This window comes from Dromiciops gliroides, chromosome 2 (genome assembly GCF_019393635.1).
Source record: "Dromiciops gliroides isolate mDroGli1 chromosome 2, mDroGli1.pri, whole genome shotgun sequence".
NCBI lineage: Eukaryota > Metazoa > Chordata > Mammalia > Microbiotheria > Microbiotheriidae > Dromiciops > Dromiciops gliroides.
This window is the reverse complement of record NC_057862.1, coordinates 165,749,887-165,772,116: the sequence shown is the minus strand read 5'-3', so window position 1 is coordinate 165,772,116 and position 22,230 is coordinate 165,749,887. Positions and strand designations below refer to the sequence as shown.

The window sequence follows — 22,230 nt, the reverse complement described above, 5'->3', positions numbered from 1 at the left end:
CCTCTAACAGGGATTTCTAGCAACCCTCTTAACCGCCCTGCCCGCCCCATTTCACCCCCATCTCAGCCCTAGGAGCGGAGGGTGACAGGAAAGTGGGACAAAGTTTTCCTGGCGATGGCCTTGGAGGGCAGTGCCAGGACTGGCTTGAGGGCCAGCCCTTCCCCTGAGCGCCCGGCCCTGGGGGCGGGGCTCAGGTGGCTGGGGTCCGGAATGGGAAGGGGGGGGGGCGTCTTTACGCACCTAGATCTTCCCAAACGTCTTGTTTCTTCCAGCCTTTCGCAGTAATTAATACTGCAGCCAGTCGGGTGTCTCCTTCCCTTCTAATGACTTGGCATTTTGGGGGTGGGTGGGGTGGGGAGGGTGTTGGTTTGCCACCGCCAGCGAATTTTCATTTTAACTTCCGGGTCCTGGCAGGACAACCGAGACCTCCGCTACTCTGCTGAGGGCTCAGTCAGTCCTCTTGGCCATTGTCCCGTTCCCCCTGCCCGCTGGGTTAGCCTGCATCCTCACAAAGGGGCGACTGCACTGAGCTCAAGGACAGAAGAGGATGGGGGACAGTGTGGGACATCGTACCCGGTGCCAGCCAGTCTTCACTTCTAAGCAGCTACTATTGCTTGACCCAGTCCCCACTCCAGCCCCGACCTCGCCCATCCCCAACGGGAAAAGTCCTTTTCTTTACTGAAAGGAGCTTTAGAGAGTGAAGATTTGAAAACAGATTCCAGTTCTTCGCCTACACGCTTTCCCTATAAGCCCAGATCTTTTAAGGGACCTGATCCCTGTCTGCCTCGCTCCCTTGCTCCAGGCCGTCCTCAATCGTACAGTGAAGATAGACCTAGGCTTTAGTTGGGGGGGGGGGGCTCTATAAGAGGGAGAGTGTAAAGCATGGAGCTGGCCCCGGTGCTGGGAGCACGCCTGTCCACCACATGCCGAGGTTTTCTTTCGTTTACAAAAGGGAGGGGGTCACAAAACAAAAGGCAGAGCTGTGTCAGCTTAGGTGCTTTTATCCCTTGGAGAATGGACAGATGTGCTCATTGTCTGCCTGTGAACAATAAAGGCCTTCCCCGGGATGCAAGGCACCCCCGACTAGTGAGGAGAGGGGCTGGGTGGAAATTAAATGGCGCTCAGATTAAGAATTCCTATATCCCACGTATGAGAACACGTGAGTGCGAAGTCAATCCTCTTCTCCTTTACTGTATTTGGTGATCCTTTCTGGACTTTTTATATTGTCCTAGGACAGACAGTACCTTAGATTTAAAACAGAGGATCCACCTGAAATCCATGCCAGAAAAAGAACGAGAAACAGACCAGAACACATGGAGAATAGAACCCATCCAACAACATCCGCTTGGCGTTGTAGGTGTTCCCTTCACACGGGAAGGGAAGGGTTCTGGGAAGCGGCGTGGTCCCCACTAGGGACCAGCACCAGGATTGGGTAAACTTGAATGAAAACAGAAGGCAACCTGTGATTGAGGTAGTGGGGCCTCTCTTTGTTCTAAGTCCAGGTAGAAAAGTTTGGAATGTTGTTCTGTCAGTGACAGTCAATTTTCCAGCACTGGAAGCCAACGGGGTTCACCATTCTAGTTGGTTTAATAGAATTAAAGACTTAATAGGATTTCTGAGCTAGAATCTCACAGGATACTCCATCTTGTCCATATAATGTTACCTAGGCCTTTCTTGAAATGGAAATATAGTGACAAGTGATCATCCAAAATCCAAACAATAAAGTGACAATAAAATGATCTTGCCATATTGCTGGAAAAAATAACTACTGACACATACACCACTTAATGGTTTACATATCACCTCCTCTCATTATATAATCATAACTATTGTTGGGAGAAAATGACAAGGTATGAGTATAGGCTCCCCAACTTGCTACCATGAAATCATTGCAGTAACCACTATGCTGCACACAAATTGGATTGTGGGTCAAAAGATATTTGGGGAATATTGCATTCTGAAAATTACTCATGTGTGTTTTCCTCATCTCATTATGAGGAAAGGGATTTCTAAAGACTAATGTTGCAGTCATCTGTCTTGGAAACAGTAGTACTCCCCCCACCCCACCCCAATCTTCTCCAAAAGATTGATTTGTCTTCATGGTAACTTATTTCTCAAAAGGTAACAAAGAAAAAAAAGGAAAAGGTCAATACTACTAAATGAATAAATTGTTCATAGTTTTCTTTATGTGTAGTTAAGATTTGATCCTGAAACACTCATGCAAGGCTCCCAACTAGATTCTGTCAGAGCTACCCAAAAAGGTCTGGAAAAGTGTGATTGAAACCCAATACCAATAGCTTTATGTATAGGACTTTGCTTAAGTGTATATTCATAAAGGGATTGTCCAAATAAACCTATTAGACATGTCCTATGTTTGACAACTCAATTTGGTTTCTCTACACCATGCTGGATTTTTGAGGGGGTGCATTGTAAGCTTAGTACTAATTTCATTTTTGAAGTCTAGTTGGTGATATTTTGTTCAAACATTTCTTTGACTCATTGACATCCCATAGAGCAGAATGAGTGACTTTCCACCCAGCCCTTAAAAAACACCGCCTGCTCCCAACTTTGAGGAAAAGTCAATCATTAATATTTCTGGTGGGTAAGGAGGAGGGCCTTCTATTCTTCCTTAAAATGAGCAGGAAAGAAATAGTAGGACAGGAAAATAATTTCTATGTTGTTTGGTGGAGCAACATTTGCTTAACTTTCTATGCCTAATGAATGATGCTTGCTGGTGTATAAGGTAGCAGCCCATTGTGGTGTAGAGAGCTGGATTGGGATTCAGTAGACCTGGGTGCAAATTCTGACTCTACCACTAACCTGTGTGACTGTGGGCAAATCAATTACCCTTTCTGAACTTCAGTTTCCTTATTTCTAAGTGGAGGAGGTTGAACTTCATAACCGCTAAGCTCCAGACCAACTCTAAACATGATTCTTTGAGAGTTCAACGTCTGTTGGCCCCTAAAATTACCTGCTCCTGATACTCTTTGGAATCCTTCTAGGGAAGAGGAGAAGGGGCTCACAAGCATTTATCATTCTAAAAACTACTACTCTTTCTAACTGCCAGTTTCCATAAGTTTCAAAATTTTCTGATGCAAAATGTCTGTAATGAAAACCAAATTTGTAAATTTGTGTGACATGGGCATATTATTGTTGACTATCCTGAGGTTGGGTAAGATTTCCAGGGCACTGAATTCACTGTTAACAAAATGTCCCAGAAGAAGGTATCTAATTGAAAAGGAAGAGTCTGTCGATCTGAGTCCTAGTTCCAGCTAGGTCTCTAATTAGTTATATGGCCTTGGGCAAGTCACTTGACCTCTGGGTAAAAAGAAGATATCTACATCAAAAGGTTGTTTTTAAGGATCAAATGAGGTAATAAGTATGAGACGAGCACTATGCAAATATAAGGCACTATTAAGAAAGAAAGCTCATTTTCATAACCAAAACAGATTAAAGGAAAAAATATTTTATAATAATGTTTTCCCCTTTATCTCCACATTAAAAAAATGTTCATAACATGAAAAGAAAAAGGAATTCTGGTGACTAAGCTCTTGATGCTAGCAACATTTTAGGTTTTGAACCAATAAAAACAAATTAGGTATTTATATTTAGTAAATGTTAGAAGAGAATTTTCCTGGGGAATGTATGCAAGTCACACTGTTCATACCAGGTCCTAGAAGTGAGGAGAATTGATTGGGAACTCAGTGTTCCTGAAACCTGGATAGAAAAGAGAAAAATATGAAGGAGTTAATAGTTGATACAGGAGCTGACATTTCACCAAATAATAGCCACACAATGCCTTCCTCTGAGAATTACCAATTTTTTTTCCACTGAAGGAAAGACCCAAGAAGATTACTGTTAGTTCTCTTTATAAGTAAGAGAGATTCAACAGATTTCTGAATGACAAATTTCAGAATATTTCAGAAGAAATATTGTCACCTACTCCCCAGTGCATGTTTCTTTAATATTCATATAAATGGGGGGCAGCTAGGTGGCGCACTGGCCCTGGATTCAGGAAGACCTGAGTTCAAATCTGGCCTCAGACACTTGACACTTACTAGCTGTGTGACCCTGGGCAAGTCACTTAACCCTCATTGCCCTGCAAAAAAAAAAAAGTAATATTCATATAAATGTATGAAAAGCAAAGTTGTTAAGAAAGAAACCTCTAGGACTTAAAGACAAGCTAGGCAGATTTGGAAAGCATTCATTCATTCAAACAAACAGACAGATAAACCAATATGTATTATTAAGAACCCACTAGTGAGCAGAACCCTGTGTTAAGGACTTTGGGGGTGGCAGTGGTGAAGATGAAGACCAAATTTAAATAAAATAGATTCCTGCCCTCATGGAGCTTATAATCTAGTAGGGAAACAATACATTAAAACTATTACATAGTTAGCACATTGGAGAAGTACAAAGTCCTACATAAGGTCTGAGAATGAAGGTCATAACCTAATTGGAAATAGGAATCAGGGAAGGGTTTATTAAGGAGATAGCATTTAATATTAGCTTTAAAGGATAGGCAGAAATGCAAGAGAAGAAAGTAAGAAATTAAAATCATATGGAACAGCATGAACAAAGGCAGGAGAGGAAACAGCATGGAAGCAGGAGAAAGAAATTCTGGGGAGCAAGCAGTCCATTTTTATTGCAGCATAGTGTTGACAGGGGAGTAGTCATGATGAGAATGGAAAGACAGGGTGGTGTCAGATAGTGGGGGGACTTGATTGTTCATAAGCAGAAGCTTATGAATATTACTCAGTAATATGGAGCCCTCTAACCCTTTTTGAGAAAAAAAGGGACATGATCGGATTAATAACAAAGGAGATTAGTCTGGCAGAGGTATGGAGGATGGATTGGAGCTAAGAGAGAGTGAAGACAAGGAGATGTGTTATGAGGTTATTGTTGCAGCCCAGTCAATATTGATGATTCATGGTAAGGTGATGGCAATGCAAATGGAAACGAGGGTTCTAAGTTAGAGGCTTCGGGGAGGAGGGATTAATAGGGCTTGGTAGTCAATTGAATGTGAGGCCAGAGAGAAAAGAGTAAATATAACATCAAAGTTTCAAGCATGGAAGACTGGGTGAATGGTACTGGCACAGATAGAAATAGAGACATAAAACGGAGGGGCAGACTTACAGAAACAGAAAATAAGCTTATCCTGAAGATCATAAATGAAAAAACAATATAACACATTGGTTCTTGGATTCAGAACAGAGTGTAAAAATGAAAACCTTGGGATGAAGTCCAGTTCTTTGTGTTCTTGAAAGTGCCTAGTAGGCAGTGCAGGGTCTTATGGTGGGCAAGGTAGACAGCTGCCTAGGGTACAACATTCATTCAACAAGAACTGATTATCAGGGGATGGGAATTTTGATGATTTTTAATATTACTTTTGAAGTAATCAATAACTTTGTAGTCATTAAGGCAAGAAAAGCTACACTGTAATCACTATTAAACATGCAATTGTGTTGGTATATTTGGAACTGATTTTATTTTGCTGTTGCTGTTCTTCCAAACAGAAATAAACTATTCTTTTAATGGGTAAATTTGATGTCACACTTTGGTAAGGAACTGGGGTGCGATGTAGGGGGATGGGGAGAAAAGGGATGAAGAAAGATCAAGCATTGAAATTTTCTTTACTTAAAAAAAAACTTGTCAACAGTTGTCAGTTTAAAATTTATTATTAACATTTTCTCTATCACTTTCTTAAGTCTAGACCATCAACAAAACAACAAACCAAGCCTTTATTTGTAACAAACGTATTCAAATTTTCTAACTTTGGTAGGCTCTCTCCTTGGGAATCAAGTGCACTTCAGTAAAACTTGGGGAGAGGGGGTGCGTAGTGTGATGATTTATGGTGGCCTGAAAGATTGATACCAGCATCTCTGGATCTTTTTTCACTCAGAGTTCACTCAGAATTACTCTGAAATTTTTGTAATACTGTTTACTTTAGATGTACAGAAATATTTTTGGGGGGTGTATACTAGATAGAATATAAAGAAATTTACAGGGGAAGAGAAAAAAAAATCCTGATGATTTGCTAGTGTAAAAACACTCCTTAAAACCAGTTCAAAATTACTTCTTTCCACTCCTTGGAAGTGAAAAGCACCATTATTCTACATACCTTTTCTCTAAATAGAAAAGGGAAGCAATAGAAACCAATTAATCCAGGATGGCAGTTTTTCAGTTGATTTTTTTTTCTTTTTCTTTTGTTTTCCATTTTGCTTATCTCATAAGGCCTTTCTCTGTTTTTCTCACATTAACTTTTCCCCTTATCCTTCAACTTATTATCCATATTCCTATTAGTTTTCCCATGTTTTCTCTTTCTCCTCCTCATTTTTCTCCCTTCCTCCCTCCTTTATTCATTCTTCCCTTTCTTCCTCTTTCTGTTTTTCCTTCCTTCTGAAAACATCAGGCAAGGGATTATACTATAGTCAAATTCCCCTACTTTCATTCATATTCTCAGGTTTCTTCTATTTTCCGGTGGTGAGTCATATAGCCCCAGATTCAAGGAAACCAGTCCAATGTCCTCTTTTTTTCCCCCTCAGGGCAATGGTGGTTAAGTGACTTGCCCAGGGGCACACAAGTAAGTATCAAGTGTCTGAGGTCTGATTTGAACTCAGATCCTCCTGAATCCAGGGCTGGTGCTTTATCCACTGAACCATCTAGCTTTCCCCTCCAATATCTTCATTCACCTTCTGATCTGGGTCAAGAAAGACAGTCTAGGGGCAGCTAGGTGGTGCAGTGGATAGAGCACCGGCCCTGGAGTCAGGAGTACCTGAGTTCAAATCCGGCCTCAGACACTTAACACTTACTAGCTGTGTGACCCTGGGCAAGTTACTTAATCCCAATTGCCTCACTAAAAAAAAAAAAAAAAGACAGTCTGCTAGGGAACCAATTTAAGAGAGCTGTTTCCCAACCTTGACCATTTTGAAGGGTCCTTATCCTTTAAGGGTAGAGAAAAAGTCTTGAACACATTGTCTAGACTGGGACTGTTTAAGGTTATCATCAGAGATCAGGTTCTGTGTACTGATACTCAAGGCCCCCAGATTTCCGAGACAAATTCAGACTTACCTATTGCATATCCAGCTTAAACCACTCATCTCTTGACAGTTGATGGGCTGAGATAGGCTCTAGGCTTTGAAGCAAATACCATAGCCAAGATCTGGCTGGCTAGCTGAGGGTCTTGATGTTGTCACAAGATGAAGTTCTAGGTTGGCTCTTTAGTGAAAAAGCATTAAGGATAAGGAGGAGATATGTGCTTGGAGCTCTGCTGTCTTCACCCTAGAGGCAAAACTATGTTTTTCAATGTCTTTTCTTCTGGGTTATATTTTAGAGTTGAATTGTAAAATAATCCAGATCCACTGGGAGGAAGCCTTTCAAGCCTGATTGAATTTTAAAAAGAAAGAAAGAATGAGTAAACAAAAGGAAGGAAAGAAGAAAGAAGGAAAGCAGAGAGAAAGGAAAATTGCATTCTAGGGCTCTCTTCAGTATCTACAATTTGATTCCAACCTTCCCTCCAGATGTAAGGGTCCGAGGTAGCCAGGGGCACAGCTCAGGTTTCTACTAGGGCTGGCTTGATCTCTGTGGATGTGGCAGTGGGAAGATGGGTACTGAGACATAGTTAGCAATTTGTATATTGGAAGAGTGGTACCCTTCACCTGTCCTGCTAGGTAGAATAGCTTTGATGAAATCTATTCTCCATATATTCTCACTCCACCTTGGCTTATCTCCGTCCCACTCATGACTCTGTTCAAGTCCAGCCTTCTGATAAACTTCTATTTAGGTGGACAACCTTAAGTACCCCTTTACTGGACCAGATCTTAGAGGAAATTCCTCCTGACAGAAATCCCTACCAGCGAGAAAGTCTGTAGTAGAGGAAGAATTAAAAGGGGGTGTGTTGGGGAGAGGAAGCTGTTCACATTTTTCCCCAAAGTGTGGGCTACTTCCCAGACAGCCCCAGAGAATTCTGGGACATCAGAAACTGGGGCTCCGCAGCTGTATTCAAAGCTCCAGCAACCAGCTTCATGTAGAGAGGGTTTTAAGGTGTCCCATTCAAGAGGCTTCCCATGCTTAAAGAGCCTATCTCTTCCTCCCGGGTGGGCATTTGTTCCCCTTTTGTGATCATCTCCAGCAGCTTCAGTTGGTATAGCAGAGGGGAAGCTTTGGAGGAACTGCACTAGGGAGGGAAAAACTCTTTAAACAAATCATTTCGGTGTCTAATCAATTAGTGTTTGTGTAGTCAAGTGCCATAGATTTAACAGAATAATCGTTAACTGCCCTTGTCTTTATCTGACCCGAAGACACCTAGAAGATTTAAAAATGAAACTTTTTTTGCAATTCCCTATCATCTTGCTCACTCCTCTTTTCCCTCTCGCCCTTCCCCTCTTCCCTGCATTCTCTCCCCACCTTTTTCCTTTCACCCATTTTTGTTTCTGTCCTTCCTGCTGTTCTTTGTCTTTCCCCTTCCTTCCTCCCTCTTCTTACCTTTCTTTTTCTTTCTACTCCCCCCTCCTCCCCTTCCATGCTCTTTACCCAGTCTGTGGGACTCCCTGGCGCCTGCCTCCCCAGAAAGCGGTATATCCAATACTATTTAAACTACACCCTGTGGGGACTAGAGTGACTTCTGTGGCTAGCAGAATTTCAGCATTACCAGCTTGAGAATCAGGTGGCCAGCACTGAGAGCCTACCTAGGATCTGACCCTTATTTGGAAAGAACCATGTAGAGTGATAGAAAATGCATAGAAATGCACCTTTTCATGTACGCCTAGAGCAGTCAGCTACATTCTTATGCAAGAAAGACTTTTCATTCCCTTCACACAGGAAAACTGATGTCCATAAATCTCTTCCAGAGCAGGACCTATGGATTGCATTTACATATATGGTATTTCTAATCCTATAAAGGGATGATGCATGCAATTTGACCTGTTCAAATAGACTGACAGAACCCTACTATTTCCCCCTAAAGGAACACATACATTAAATAGATACTTGAAATCTGATGTCTTCAGATAGGTCACAGAACACCAACAGGTAGGCAGTAGGCATATGTAGATCTAGTTTATGCCTTCCTACTAAGAGAAAGAAAATAATACGAAGAGGAATTGAGTTTTCTCTCCTGGTTTCCTTTGACTCATATGTAAGACTTCCCTTGACCCATAGCCAAGGTCTTCCTTCATCCCACATTCAAAGATGAGGATGTGACTAAGCTGACAGGTCCTGTATCTACATCCTTGTGGAAGACTAGTAATCTATGATTACCTTCTTTATCCTACCTCACCCCTCTATTTCTAACATTTTTAGCTTCTGGTGAAGAAAACAGTTGGATTTCCAATCCCTCGGTAGTCATTAAGTCTTTTAGAAGGATGAAAAGTAGTTTGCTGTTCAGTGTTTGTGGAGCACTTCAAATGGAATAGGGAATGGGGGACCCAGGAAGTCCTGGGCATAGGTTATGAATGTGAATCTATGCTTAGGCGGAGGGGGAATGGGATAGGGTAGGGAAAAAATGAGAGGTAAAGTGAAGGCCTCCAGACATCACTATTCTGAATGTCAGAGCCCTGATCCCTGGAATAATGCTGTCTTGAAACCTGAATCCAGGATCAGTATGACCAGACATTAGTAGGAATCTCAGGAAAACATGCCAGAATGGCAATGAGAAAAAAGAAAGAGGAGCTATTCTCTCTGAGTAACTGAGAAAGTCAGCAGCCTCCAAGGCAGTACACTGATTTACAGACTGACTCCTCTCTAATCCTGGTTGCAACTTGTCTTTTAACTTTAGGGAACACCATAGCAACGATGATGGTGAGAACAGCAATAATTATCTGTGTAATGATCTCTTAAACTAGAACAGCCACATTTTGGGCAGCATGTAGCCTTGGACAATTTGTTGGCTAAATGCTTGGCTCTCTTTCAAGGAGAGGCACCTAGGTAAGAAGAAACATCAGCCCTGCCATCATTGTTACTGTCGCTATCATCCTCACAGTAGGTTGATTCTTCACCTGAGCCTCGGATCTTAAAGATTTTGGGCTTTCTTAAGTGTTCTCCCATCTGTTCTAAAAACACTTCTTTGGGGGAATTGTCGTCTAACGAAAAATGGTCTCCTTCAACAAGATGATTACAATGTACTTGACTAATGTCAGTATTTTTATGTTAAACATACGTTAATCTGAGCAACAGAAACAAAAATCAATATTGCTAACAATGCCCGATCAAAGAAAGAAAGAAAAACCCAAACATCATGTTTTTAGTCTTTCTCACCCCTTTTATTTGGCTATTTCGTTCTCTTTGACCCTTCTCTCCTCTTCAGCCCTGATGCTTGCCCCTTGACCTCAAGGGTCTTTTCCTACATGGGAGCTTTCCCCTTAGCCCAGCTTGGGAGATCCCAAGAGTTTTTCCATCCCTTTAGAAAAGGTTGAATTCCCATAGATGAAGTCTTCTTTCTAGGATTCCCCCTCAGTTTGTCTTCAATTCTAAGCTTTTTTTTTCCCCTAGGAAAGTTGTGGGGATCTTTACTTGGGGACAAAAAGGTTACCCAAAGTACTCCTGCATTGATTGATTGTCAGTAAATTCTGGTCCCTCACTACATTCTTCCCCAACAAAAAGCAGCTCTGTCTGAGGATTTGAATTCTGAGCTCCAATGAGATAAGGAGCCCTGTATACCTGAGATCAATATCTCTCTCTCCCTCCCCTCAACTCTCATTTGTTCCCTTTGCGTCCCATACTCAAACAGAACGCAGCTGGCATCCAGTTAGGGTTTCTCGTGAAGAGTTGATCCCCCACCCCGCTATATTGGTGTTTTCCACCTGGAAGGAACAAACCGGAGGGGTTAGGTAATGAAGGAACTTAGGAGGTTTGCAAAACACTGTAAATAATTTAGTATTGTATTTCAAGGAAAAAAATAGCTTTCTTAAATCATCCCCACAATATAAATTGCAGACTTACAGTATGGTCCTGGTAAGTCTAAATTTTTAAAGGAGCAATATTCAAAGAGACATAGATGTCTGTATTAATTATTTATTCGCCGGTGCCTTCCTTCGTTTCTAACTTATTATTAATTAGGCGCCTCTAGTCTTTCGCAGAGAGCTCCACAGAGCCAGTTGCAGCTTTAAATATGAATTAAAAGCAAATCCAAGCTACTGTAATGCGAAAATTATTCCGTGTCTTGCATGGCAGAGATGAATAGCCATGTGGATCAATACTGCGAAACTATGCTCCAAACGACAGGGTTATTGATAGCTTATATTAATGATGTTAATGATGGAAAGGGGAAAACAACAACCGAGCCGACTTAGAAACTTTTTATCTGCTGAAACCCCGCAAGAAAGTGGGAAGGAGAAGGAATTAAGGGGCTTAAGTGTAATAAGAAAATTATTTATGAAACCGGATAAATGACTTCAGAGTCTGATGCATTTGAACTTTACGCTCTCGGCTCCTCCCTGACCGGCCTTCAACTGGGGAGACTACTAAAATTCCAGCCCGCAGGGACCTAGGGCTATGTGTTTGAACAGGAGGGAGGTCAGCGGCCGGTTGAAACGGGAGGAAGGAATGGTCAGCTTGCAGTTCGGACTTGGGGCATTCTATTTCTCCTTTCTCAATGTAGTTCAGATAGGGAGCCTTTTCTGGGCACCCGATTTCAATCCTGTCATTTTAGAAGAGGACTAACAGTGTGGGGCCAGGGAGAGAGTTAGCTGAGTTAGCGCCAGAGGAGTCCTGCCCCGGGTCAAGGCCCAAGGGCTGCCCTGCAACCCCGCCGCTAAGTTTTAATCTGTGCGGTGCCTGGGGAGAGAAGTCGAGGCTAGCAGATGGAAGGCGACCCAGGGGAGGAGCAGATAGATAAGTCGTCAGTGCCCATGTCTTCCTACCAAGAGGGCACTTTTTCTAGAGAGCATTGCAGCGCTTTGCTCCGTCCTGGACTCCGGACTCCGGGCTGTGTTACTCTCTCAGAGCAGTTTTGGGTACTAGAACTTATTTAGAGCCAGATCAAAGAAGGCCACACTTGGATGACGACCACCCTCCCCTCTCCCCACTCTCCGCCCCCGAAATCAGCAGCTCTTCTTCCAGTCACTTGGCTCTGACTACTTTCTCCTCACTGCCTTTCGAGCCCCAAAGAGTTGTGAGGGTGGTGGGTTTTGTTTTGTTTTTCTTCAGAGGGGCACGGGAGGTGGGAAGGGTACTGCTGTTAGTTGGAGAAATAGAAGCTTCGTTGTATAAAAAGGGGGGGGGTGTCCCGTTTCATCAGGGACCTCCAGCGACCTCCTTCTCTTTCCCTATGTGGAGTGTGCAGAAAGCTACTCCTCTCTCTCTCTCTTTGCCCTCTGCCCTCGAAGGCTGCCCCCAAATATCGACCCAATATCCTCCCGGAGGGCTTCGGGCTGCTAAGCAGGCGGCTTGTGGAGAGCGAAGAGTTAAATAATGACCCCAGAGGAGCAGCAGGAAAGGTCACACCCAGGGGGTCATCAGCGGCCCCTGAGCTCCCTTCACCGCTTGCTTTCTGCCTCTCCAGATCATTGCCCGGTCCCCTCCCCCAGCCGTGCCTTGGACCCCAGTGGCCTAGCGTCCTGGGCTCTTAGCGTACACCCTGGTCCCTAGGGTTCTGCTCAGCTGGACCTGAATGTATTCACCAACTTTGGGAAATGGGTTCACTATTTCTTTCCTCCCATCCCTCCACCAACTGATGAGGATTTGGGAAGAAGCGAACGCCACTCTCATCCCCTCTCATCCCACAAACCCAAACGGAAAGACTGAAAAGCAAATAAAACAAATCGATTATCCCCGCTCCCCCGAAAACAAAACAAAAATAAACAAACAAAAAACAACCTCGCAGCTTCAGGCAACTCACCGCATTGGCGGTCGGGGTAACTGAACTGATGGGCACAACTGGTCAACATTTGGTCTCAGAGCGTTTCAGTCAGGCAGAAGTGGTTGGTCCTACCCTCTGACCCTTTAAAATACATGAAAAAGTTGTATTCTATTTCTTTTTAAACCTATACATATGGTATGTAAATTGGCCTGGTTTTCCGCCTGAAGGAGAGGTATGTGTACTAAGGACAGCGCTATAGTGAAAGCTCTGGCTAGCTGGTTCATTGAAAAAATAGAAAACCCAGACTCTTAAAAAAAAATTGGGCTTCTGCAACCTCCACCCCAAATTCGGATAAACAAGGATTCTTTTTCTGCTTTTTGGGTTCAGTTAACGACTTCGGTGATTGTGTATGTGTGGGATGGAGTGGGAATGGGATAGGGAGCCTTCCAGGTTTCAAAGAGATCTTTTTGAGATGCAAAAATCCTCACAGTTCTTTGAGAGGGGCTGAGAGATAACTCGGAGTAGTGTGAGGAGCTACTTCTCTCTCAGGTGAGGTTCTTGGGATGCCTCCTAGGCTACCCATATTCGACCGTGATCTGGCAACTTTGCCTTTAGCGTTCCTGAATTTCTGCCTCAGGTGGCATCTGGCACATTTGCTCCAGAAGAACTTTATTAGGGGCCGGAGAGTTCTGCGTTCTAAAGCAGTCTACCACTGCTTTGTTCTGCAATCCCCAAATACTCAACTATTTTGTGGGTTTTTAATCTCTGACTATAGTAAGAGGAGTGTTTGTTTTTTTAAACAAAAGAACTGCCCTTCACTATAGTAGGTCCAAGCGCCAGCCACTTCAGGACCAAGGAATTATGGAATTATCCGATGGGCATACTGAAGTGGTTATCCATCGGAGGTAATTATCTGGGTAATTCGCGCAAACACACACGCCCACGAACAACCTGCTTCTGCGGAAAAAGCAGATTGCTCTCCTCGCAATCATTCACCTTGGTTGTCCACACCGATCAAGTAAATGTTTCTGATAATTGTTCAGCGCCCGGCTTCATTTTGTCAATATAGACAAAGCCCCAATGCTACACAATCTCTGGGAAAACGACTCTTATTGGCCGAAGTAAACACAACAGACACTGCAAAAATCACTTGATTCTAGGGGAAAAAAATCAATATCGAAATTAGATTTATTGTCTGCTTATATGATTAAAAATGACAAAGTGTTGTCTTTTATTTTCATAAAAAGACAGAAGACTGGAAAAAATAATTCAATAAAGAACTCAGCTCGTTTCATTTGCTTGGAAAAACCAGTGGGCCAAGAAGGGGTGGTTAGAAAAACACTCTGCATGTAGGTCCTCTGTTTCCTTGGTGGTCATTTTGTTCGAAACGACGGCGAGGGCAAAAGTTTGCAAAACTCCAAACGTTGGCAGCAAGTGGAGAGTGTGTCCAGACTTCTCCGTTTGTTGTGGGACTTCTTTTTGGAGAAATCCCGTCTGGTGGCTATCCTTTCACTCCTTCCCCATTTCCATAGCTAATATGATTGCCCTAGGTTTTCAAAAGTTTGCTAGCCCTTGCAGCCTTCGGTTGTTGAGGAAACACGGATCTCGCAAGCCTCGGATTCTTGTGGCTTTCTGTTAGCCTTTTCCCAAGTCCTCGGCTCTTTCTCCATGGCAGGAAAGATCCTTAGAAACTGTTTTCAATAGCCCCACAGTCCTAAACTTCAAAATCCTCACCTGAAATTCAAGTAGCCTCTCCCTAACTACCAAGGGTTCTGTTCCTTGCAAACACATGTCCCTTCCTTCAAGGGCTTCATGAAGCTCTTCAGACTCCCAAGTGAAAAGATCCATTGACCAGAACAAAGGTTTGGCTAGTAGTAGAAAGAAGGGTTTGCTTATTTTAGGCTGGATTCAAGAAGCTGCGTTAGTTTCACAAATAGGCTTCCATGGATGTCTTTCATCTGTATTCTCCATGTGCTCATATAAGTAAGTGAATTTGCATGAATGACTACAGTAAATATAACCTCACCTGTCAGTACCTTCTATAATGTATCTCCACTCCCTTTCTTAGAGATCTACTTCTGCCTCCCATCTAGAAACAGCAAAGAGGCAGTATGGTACAGTGGATTGTGGGCCATCTTCCTAGTCAGGACTGACACACACTGGTTGGGTGATAATGAACAAGTCAGGCAACTTCTCAATGTGCCAGGCAATCCTCTAAGACTATAAGTTGCAGATGAGTTACCCATCTTATTAAGTGAAGAGAGTTCTGATGAAATCAAGTCTGAACCAAAAGGACATACACAAACACAAAGACCCACACACCCCAACTCCAACAACTTTTGCCACAAATTCTCTGACTCAGGTGGATCACAGTGCCCACAAGGCTAAAGCTTCCTATCCAATGATAAGGTTTACACAGATTCACTGATTACCTTTGCTCTATGGCCACAATGTGCACCCCTACCCAGATAACTACAGTATGGCAGATGCACGAAATTGGTTTGAAGGGGCCTGTGCAAGAGACAGTGTGGCTGGTTCATGGAAGATCTATTATCACCATAAGTGGCAAAACAACTTGAAAATCAAGGCACCATGGGTCACCACTATCATCTGTATAGACCAAAGACAGCACCGAGTCCCCAGTGAGCCCCCAACATCCTACAAATACATGGCCAGGGGGTGTGAAAATGCCACAATTACATTAATGAAAAAAGAACAAAGCAAAATAAACAATAAAATCTGGTATTTGGTTTACCATGGAGGCAGAAATCACGTTATAGGTTAGGGAATGTTAAACCAACCAACCAACCAACCAACCAACCAACCAACCAACCAACCAACCAACCAACCAACCAACCAACTAACCACCACCACCACCACCACCACCAAAACCCCCCAAACAACCAACAGCAAAAGAAAACAAAAGAAAAAACTGAAAGCCCCCCCTCAAGTGAAGGAGGGGTTTTGGCGCCCCCTGTGGGCAGCTAATTGATACTCCTTGCTTGGTTCTGCTTGCCCTTTAACACCCCCCCCCCTTCCACCCTGGAACTAGGCCTTTATTCCTACTTATTTTTTAAGTAGCCATATTGAGCTCCCAAGCTGTTCTAGGTGTTAATGGGATTTAGCAGAGCTTTTTCTCAGGTTTCGTCCCCAATAGGACACCTTGGCAAACTTTTGAGAGCAGACCCTTTGCAATAGAGAATCTACTGAGGGGAGAAAACAAGACCTCCCCCTCCCCCAAAGGGAATTGAATCGGTCCTGATGCCAGTCTGGGGAAATAGTCTGTGGGAGTTGACTGCTAAGGGTTTAGGAAAGGAAGGCACAGCCGGGAATATCTGCTCTCTTCCCACTTACTGCCAAGAGTCAATGGCATCTCCTTTATCTGTTTTATACTTCTCCCCTGAACTGGATCATAAATCACATATCAGCTCTTTTAGGGGGATAAGGCAGGCACTGCCCCCAGCTCCCTTCTCCAAGGTGGTTTATTTCATCTCTTTCTCCCAATTTCTCTGCTTGCCTTTCTGATTCTCTCACAAAGCCCTGGGTCAGATCTATAGCAGAGAATATATCAAAGATCAGCTTGCCCATCAGGCAGTGGATTCCTTTCTGGCAGACCCAGCCTAGTTGCTGAATGGTCCTGCACATAGAAGGCTACCAGTTTTTTCATGTTTGCTCAGTTTGAATCTTACAACCTTTACTGCTTAAAAACAAAACAAACATTGGAACTCCCCTTGTTTCTTTGTCACCTAGTTTCACAGAACAAAATAATAGTAGACTTTTAGAACTTGAAGGGACTAGAAATTATCTAATCTTATCCTCTCTTTTGACATGGATAAGGAAAATTGGACCCAGAAAGATAATGTGACTTGTCTAAGGTCTCACAGCTGAGTGAACGTTCAGGGACAAGAGGCTAGATCTCCTACAGCCTTATCCCATGTTGGCTCCTGAGCTAGAATAGTGATCTAAGTGTAGGGTCATTTAGACAATTATAAGGGCAATTCATGCAAAACAAAGACCCTTCCCTTCCAAAATTATTTAAATGAACAAAGTGTATAAGGTGGTTAGTCTTTAATTATCCTAGTAAATATATGCCTTAGATTTTTCACTTTGCTGATGTAGACTTGGACGTTGTCGTATTGTTGGTCAAGAGTTATACGTCATTTCCGTTCTCCCTACCTTTGCTAGGGACTGAAATCAGGTTCCCTAAAGGAACCCGGGTGAGTGAAACCAAATAAGCCTGATTCAAGTGGGCAGGTCTTCTCTCCAAAGTGATCAAACCTGTAAAGCCCAAGAGGGCAAGCCAACCCACGTAAAAGAGCCACTCTTTATGCACATCCACATGTCTGAATGTAATGGACACATCACCTCCAATTCCTGGAGAGAGAAGATTCCATTTATTTAGTTTTTAGCGGTGCCTGACCTTCATTATCAGTTCTTACTAAGTGCAGAGAAAGCACAGTATTTAGAATTCTCTCTCCAACGAATACAATTGCCAATAGAATTCTCTGTATCAGATGAGTGATAATTTGCTGTGGCTACGTGTTGGATAATGAAAGATGTAAGCAGGATCAATAAAAAATGAAAACACTTTTACTTACATCTTGAGTTACTGTTTTAAGAAGTGAATTGTAGCCATTCAACAAAACTAAAGCAATATCTCCAAGCGCCAAATACCGTCAGAGTCTGAGTAGAAGAAAATCTGTCTGCCCACAAAGACCTTTTCTAGCTTTCCTGGGTGTTTAACATTTTCTCTTGGTGCTGATCTGATATCAAGTTATTAAAATAAAATCAAATGCCTATTAAAAACAACACAATGACTGTGATAATTTAAAGGCAACAATTTTCTTCCCTTTATTACTATTATTTTCAATTTAGAGTAAGGGTCACTAAAAATGAGAAGAATTCTTTGTAACTGCAAATTAAAAACAAACAAACAAACCTAACAAAGAAACAAGCCCTGATACGTCTTTTTCAAACAAGAAATCTCTCTTGCACAAAATGCCTGAATGGGCAGGTACCCTTTGACTGCTTACACAGGCCTAGAAGTGGCAAGTGAATTTCCGAGGAATTGGACCTACACAGACACTCCATTTGGAAAGTTCAGGCCCTAAACTCCCCTTTCCTAGAATAATAATGTCTCTCTGCTACCCACCCTTCCCTACCTTCCACCCCCAGTTACCTCCACATTTGCCTCATCTGTTCAATTAGAGTTGTGCATACAGTATGTCATTTGTATTAAGCACATATATACGGGAAATCTACGTGCCATTGGATTTGCCTCTTCTGTCTAGCCAGATGAGAAAGCAAACACAGCACACATCTGAGAATCTTTCTGGTGGTAAGAGTTTTATTTTTAGACACTAAAACTAAAAAAAAGGAAAAACCAATAAAACTATTCAGAAGGACGATGTGTAAAAGAGACACCACAAAACGTCATACGACAAACCCGTTTCATTGTGCCAAGCTGCTGAGGCAAGTAGTTGAAGAACGAATTACAAATCAATGTTGTACTGAGTTCTAAGATTTAAACTCCTCTAGGTTCCCCTCTCCCCCACCCCCATGGAAGCAAACCTATTTTTCTTTTACTTAAAAAAAAAGCAAACACGAAATGAGCTGCCGCATTAATAACATTCGACAACAACTGTTTGCAGCGTTCATTGAAGCATCGAAGAAAACAAATATCTGCATTGTTAGATAATCAAATCCTTAAAATATTAAGGGGCTGCAGTTGGTGAGGAGAGAGACTATGCAATCAAGGGAACAGGGGGAATTTAGTCCCCCTGGACTAGTATATTGATATGATAACAAAATCGCATATGGTAATTTGTGCCCCGAGATTTAATCCCGCTCTCTACATTTTCTAAAGTGCAGGTTCATCTGTGTTATTTCTCATGTTACAATTACACACGAAAATATACAAGTATGCGTCCGCTGTGTATTCGATTGTAGAGCTCCATGTATATTCCGCACACAGTGGCCGCGCGAGCCCTTCCTGTACTCAGTTGCTACTTAAAACTCGAAAGCACTGAAATTGTCAGTTGCAGGGGCCGCAAACTGACTGCTGCTGGATAGAAGCTCCCACTCAGCTTTCCTGAGCTCGTGACGCGGCTGCTGACCTCTGCAGAGCTTTAAACCTTGTTTGCATGTCCAGTAAACTCAGCTGGGTGCCAAATGTCACCGCTCCCCTTTCACTAGCCCTTCTGATCACCGTCGCCTTGAGCTCTTCCCCAAGTCTCTTTCCCCTCGCATGCTCCTGTTAGATATGCTTACCCCGGTGAGTCGCGGTGCATTAGCGGATTTCATGGCAAGTTGCCTCTTTGACATCCGATCAGGTTCGCATCCTAGGATTGCCCCCTAGGAGGGAGGGGAAAAAATCAATCTGCATAATTTCAAATGAGAAAGAAAAGGGGGGAAATAGGAAAACCTCTTTTTATTATCTTAAAACTCAACCACAACCTGCTTCCCTAAAAGCCCCCCACACGCATGCATACTAAGAAAAATTAATCAAGAAGAGAGCATGTAGCAGGTGATACCTTTTATTGGACTCATTTAAAGAGAAGGGGCAGGGGTGGCCCCCTCTGTGAAGCCCTCTTCTGCAGCCCACTGCGGAGCAGGCGAGCCAACAGACTGCTGGACTAGTCCTCCGGGGTCCGGGTCCGCCCAGGCTGCTCAAGGGTGCGGGGTCCGGGAAGGTCGTGAGGAGAAGGGTGGAGGGAGGACCAGGCATCTCCTTCCCCCCATTATCCCCAATTTGTGAGCTGAGTCTAAGCAAAATAAGCAAACAAAAATTCCCTCCAGCTCCCTTTGCTCCATCTTTAAATCCCGGGAAAGATCAATTCTTTCTCTCTCACACACATTTTCAGCCATAAATAAACAGCTCGTAGCTAAATCTGAAAGAGAAAAGAGAGAGATAGAGCCGGGGAGGAAGAGAGAGAAAGAAGAGAAAAGAGAGAAAAGAAAAAATAATAATGATAATCGGGGGTTTTGTCTTCTCTCCTTCGGGCGTAGGGTAGCTCTTTTTTGGTCAGCCTAGCCTTGCATTTGAATAGCTGCCTGGGCTTGTTAAGGACCTGGGAAAGCTATGAAAGGGAATCACTATGCAAATTGTCCCAGTTACAATCGAAAGGTTCGATCCCGAGGAGCTGGCTAACGGAAGTTGATGTCAGCTATCTGTGCATTAGGACTGCATTTACCGCTTTCGCTGGGCCTCCTTTCCCCCGCTCGCTTTTCATTATTATTATTATTTTTTTTTATTTTTGCTTATGTGTATATTATGCGTCTGTAATTAAAAAAAGAAAAGAAAGAAAAAGATTAAGGTGGTTGCGTCCTTGGCGCTATGTACGAATGGTCAAAGGTGGGAGGCGGGGGGGGGAGGGGAGGGGAATGGGGGACATGGGAAAAGGGGGGTGCTGTATCACCACTGGCGGGGGTAATTCTTCTGCAGCAGGTGTTGGTGCTGCGTCTGAAATAAAACATTTATAAACGGTTTTTTAGCGCTTTTCAGGACTAGGCGTCAGCGGGAGGTGGGAGTGGGGGGGTGTCTGCATCCGCCTGCCCGCTTGATCCTACAATGCCGGCTGCAGATCAATACCCTCTCACTGTAATCCCAGTAATTGTAGGGCTTGCAGCTTTTATTTTAAAGAAATAGGACACTAGAGTGCGGGCGGCCGGGGGAGCGCTACTTGCACCCGGGGGTCTGAGCCCCTCCCAGAGCTGTGGCTGCGGGCCTCCCTCCCTTCTTCCCGCCCCCGCGAAGATCCGGCCCGAAAATCTTGCTGCACCCGGGGACTGGATTTTCTGCCTCCTGAAGCCTGGGTCATTTTCACTTCCTAGTAAAATCGGTACGTCCAACTGAAACTGACGGGACTCTATGGCCCAGTACCTGGGACCCTATTTGCTTTTGGCTTCTGCTATGCATTCTCTGCTTCCTGAGCCCCTTACAGTCTCTCGAGAAGCTCCTCTCCTTGCTGCAGCCATCAGCCCTGAGCAGGTCATCCTAAAGCCCGAGGCTCTGGCGCGAGAGAGACTCCTTTTGCTGTGACCTCGGTCTTGCTGCGCTCCCCGGGCCTGGGCCCCAGCCTCCTGAGCTCTGGTCCTTCAACAGGCCAGGCTTGTAGGCCCAGCAGCAGCTGGAGGCCAGGAGGGCATTGCACCCGGACGTTGTGCAGCCTGGGCCGTGGGCCAGTCAGTGCTCAGCGACACAGTGCCGCGCTAGAGAGAGTGAAGGGGCTCTTTTCGACCCGGCCTTGCTCCTGTTTACGGGGTTTTCTGCCCTTTACTTTTCTTTTTAGTTGCCCCTGGGTTGATTTCTCCCTCTCCTACTAGGCTGGGCCTTGAAGGACAGAGGCGAGGTCGTGGTGTTCACGGGCTGGCACTAGACAACTCCAAGGGCTGCCCTTGGACGCACTTACAATGGAAGATTTGTGTCCAGCCAGTGCCTGTGTTAGGCCAACCTCGCAGGGCCGCAATGCTGGAGCCTCTGAGGGCAGCAAGGCGCCACAAGATTCAGGAACCACTAATCTGCTTTGGCACTGGTTCAGGCCCAAACACTTTCAAGGAAAGTCCTAGTTACTCCCGAGAGAGACAAGAACCTATCGTTGTCTCCTTCCTGATCTTTGGAGTTCTTTGGGAAAGAAAGATCGCTGGGTCATCTTCCTCTTTCCTTCCTGCCCTCATGTCCTCTGGGTCTCAAGCCTCCTGGCCTCTTTAGCCAGAGCTACCGACTGCTCCCCCGGAGATGCTCTGGTGGCCGAAGCTCAGCGGGCTTGACCTGAGGGGCGGATTGGGGAGGGCTGCCCCCCTCCCTCTGCAGGCGATCTCTGGCCGCCCGGAGCTTCTGGCTCCCCTAAGATGACCATCTGTCATTCAATTAAGGTTTCAAGGCAGCTGATGGGGGAGTCCGGGGTCAGCGACCCTAGGACAAAACGTCCTGCTGCCTCGGATAGGAGAAGTTCAAATGTTAAATGCAGAACACTGTGCCCCCCGAGCCTTCCGAGGCCGGGGCTCAGCCCGGTGGACAGCAGTGGGGTGAAGGCCAGCGGTCATTAGCACTTAGATTTCAGCTCCAGGCCGAGCCCCTTCTGTTGGGTCATTTCCACCAGAAAACCCTTTAACCCTTTCCCTACACACATCCTTCCACAAGGCCAGTTTGTAGCGAAAAGAAACAGGAGAGAGGAGCAAAAGGAAGTATGTGTGTGTATGTGAAGGGGGGGAGGGCGGTGGTGGTGAAGAGAAGGAATGGGAATTAGATTCACCTACCGATAGACGAAGCAATATAGATATTCTTCTTATTGGATGCTACACACACGGAAGAAAACAATCTGTGCATCCCCTGTCCCCCTTGCCCCCGCCCCCACCGCCCCAGCAAACATCCCCAGAAAAAAGGTTATTTTGGCCAAGTTTTGCAAAGTGACCTGGAAAGGACTGTCTACTGC

At 44.3% G+C, this 22,230-nt stretch overlaps 1 long non-coding RNA gene across 1 annotated transcript; it reads right to left on the bottom strand.

The window, feature by feature from the left end:
- Positions 1 to 3,549: 3,549 nt before the first annotated feature.
- On the bottom strand, positions 3,550 to 20,875 carry LOC122744120. Its single transcript, XR_006355050.1, has 5 exons — positions 20,738 to 20,875; positions 19,330 to 19,686; positions 19,067 to 19,150; positions 7,072 to 7,382; positions 3,550 to 3,717 (listed from the first exon to the last, which is right to left on the bottom strand). It is a non-coding gene; the product is annotated as an uncharacterized LOC122744120 (long non-coding RNA).
- Positions 20,876 to 22,230: the final 1,355 nt, after the last annotated feature.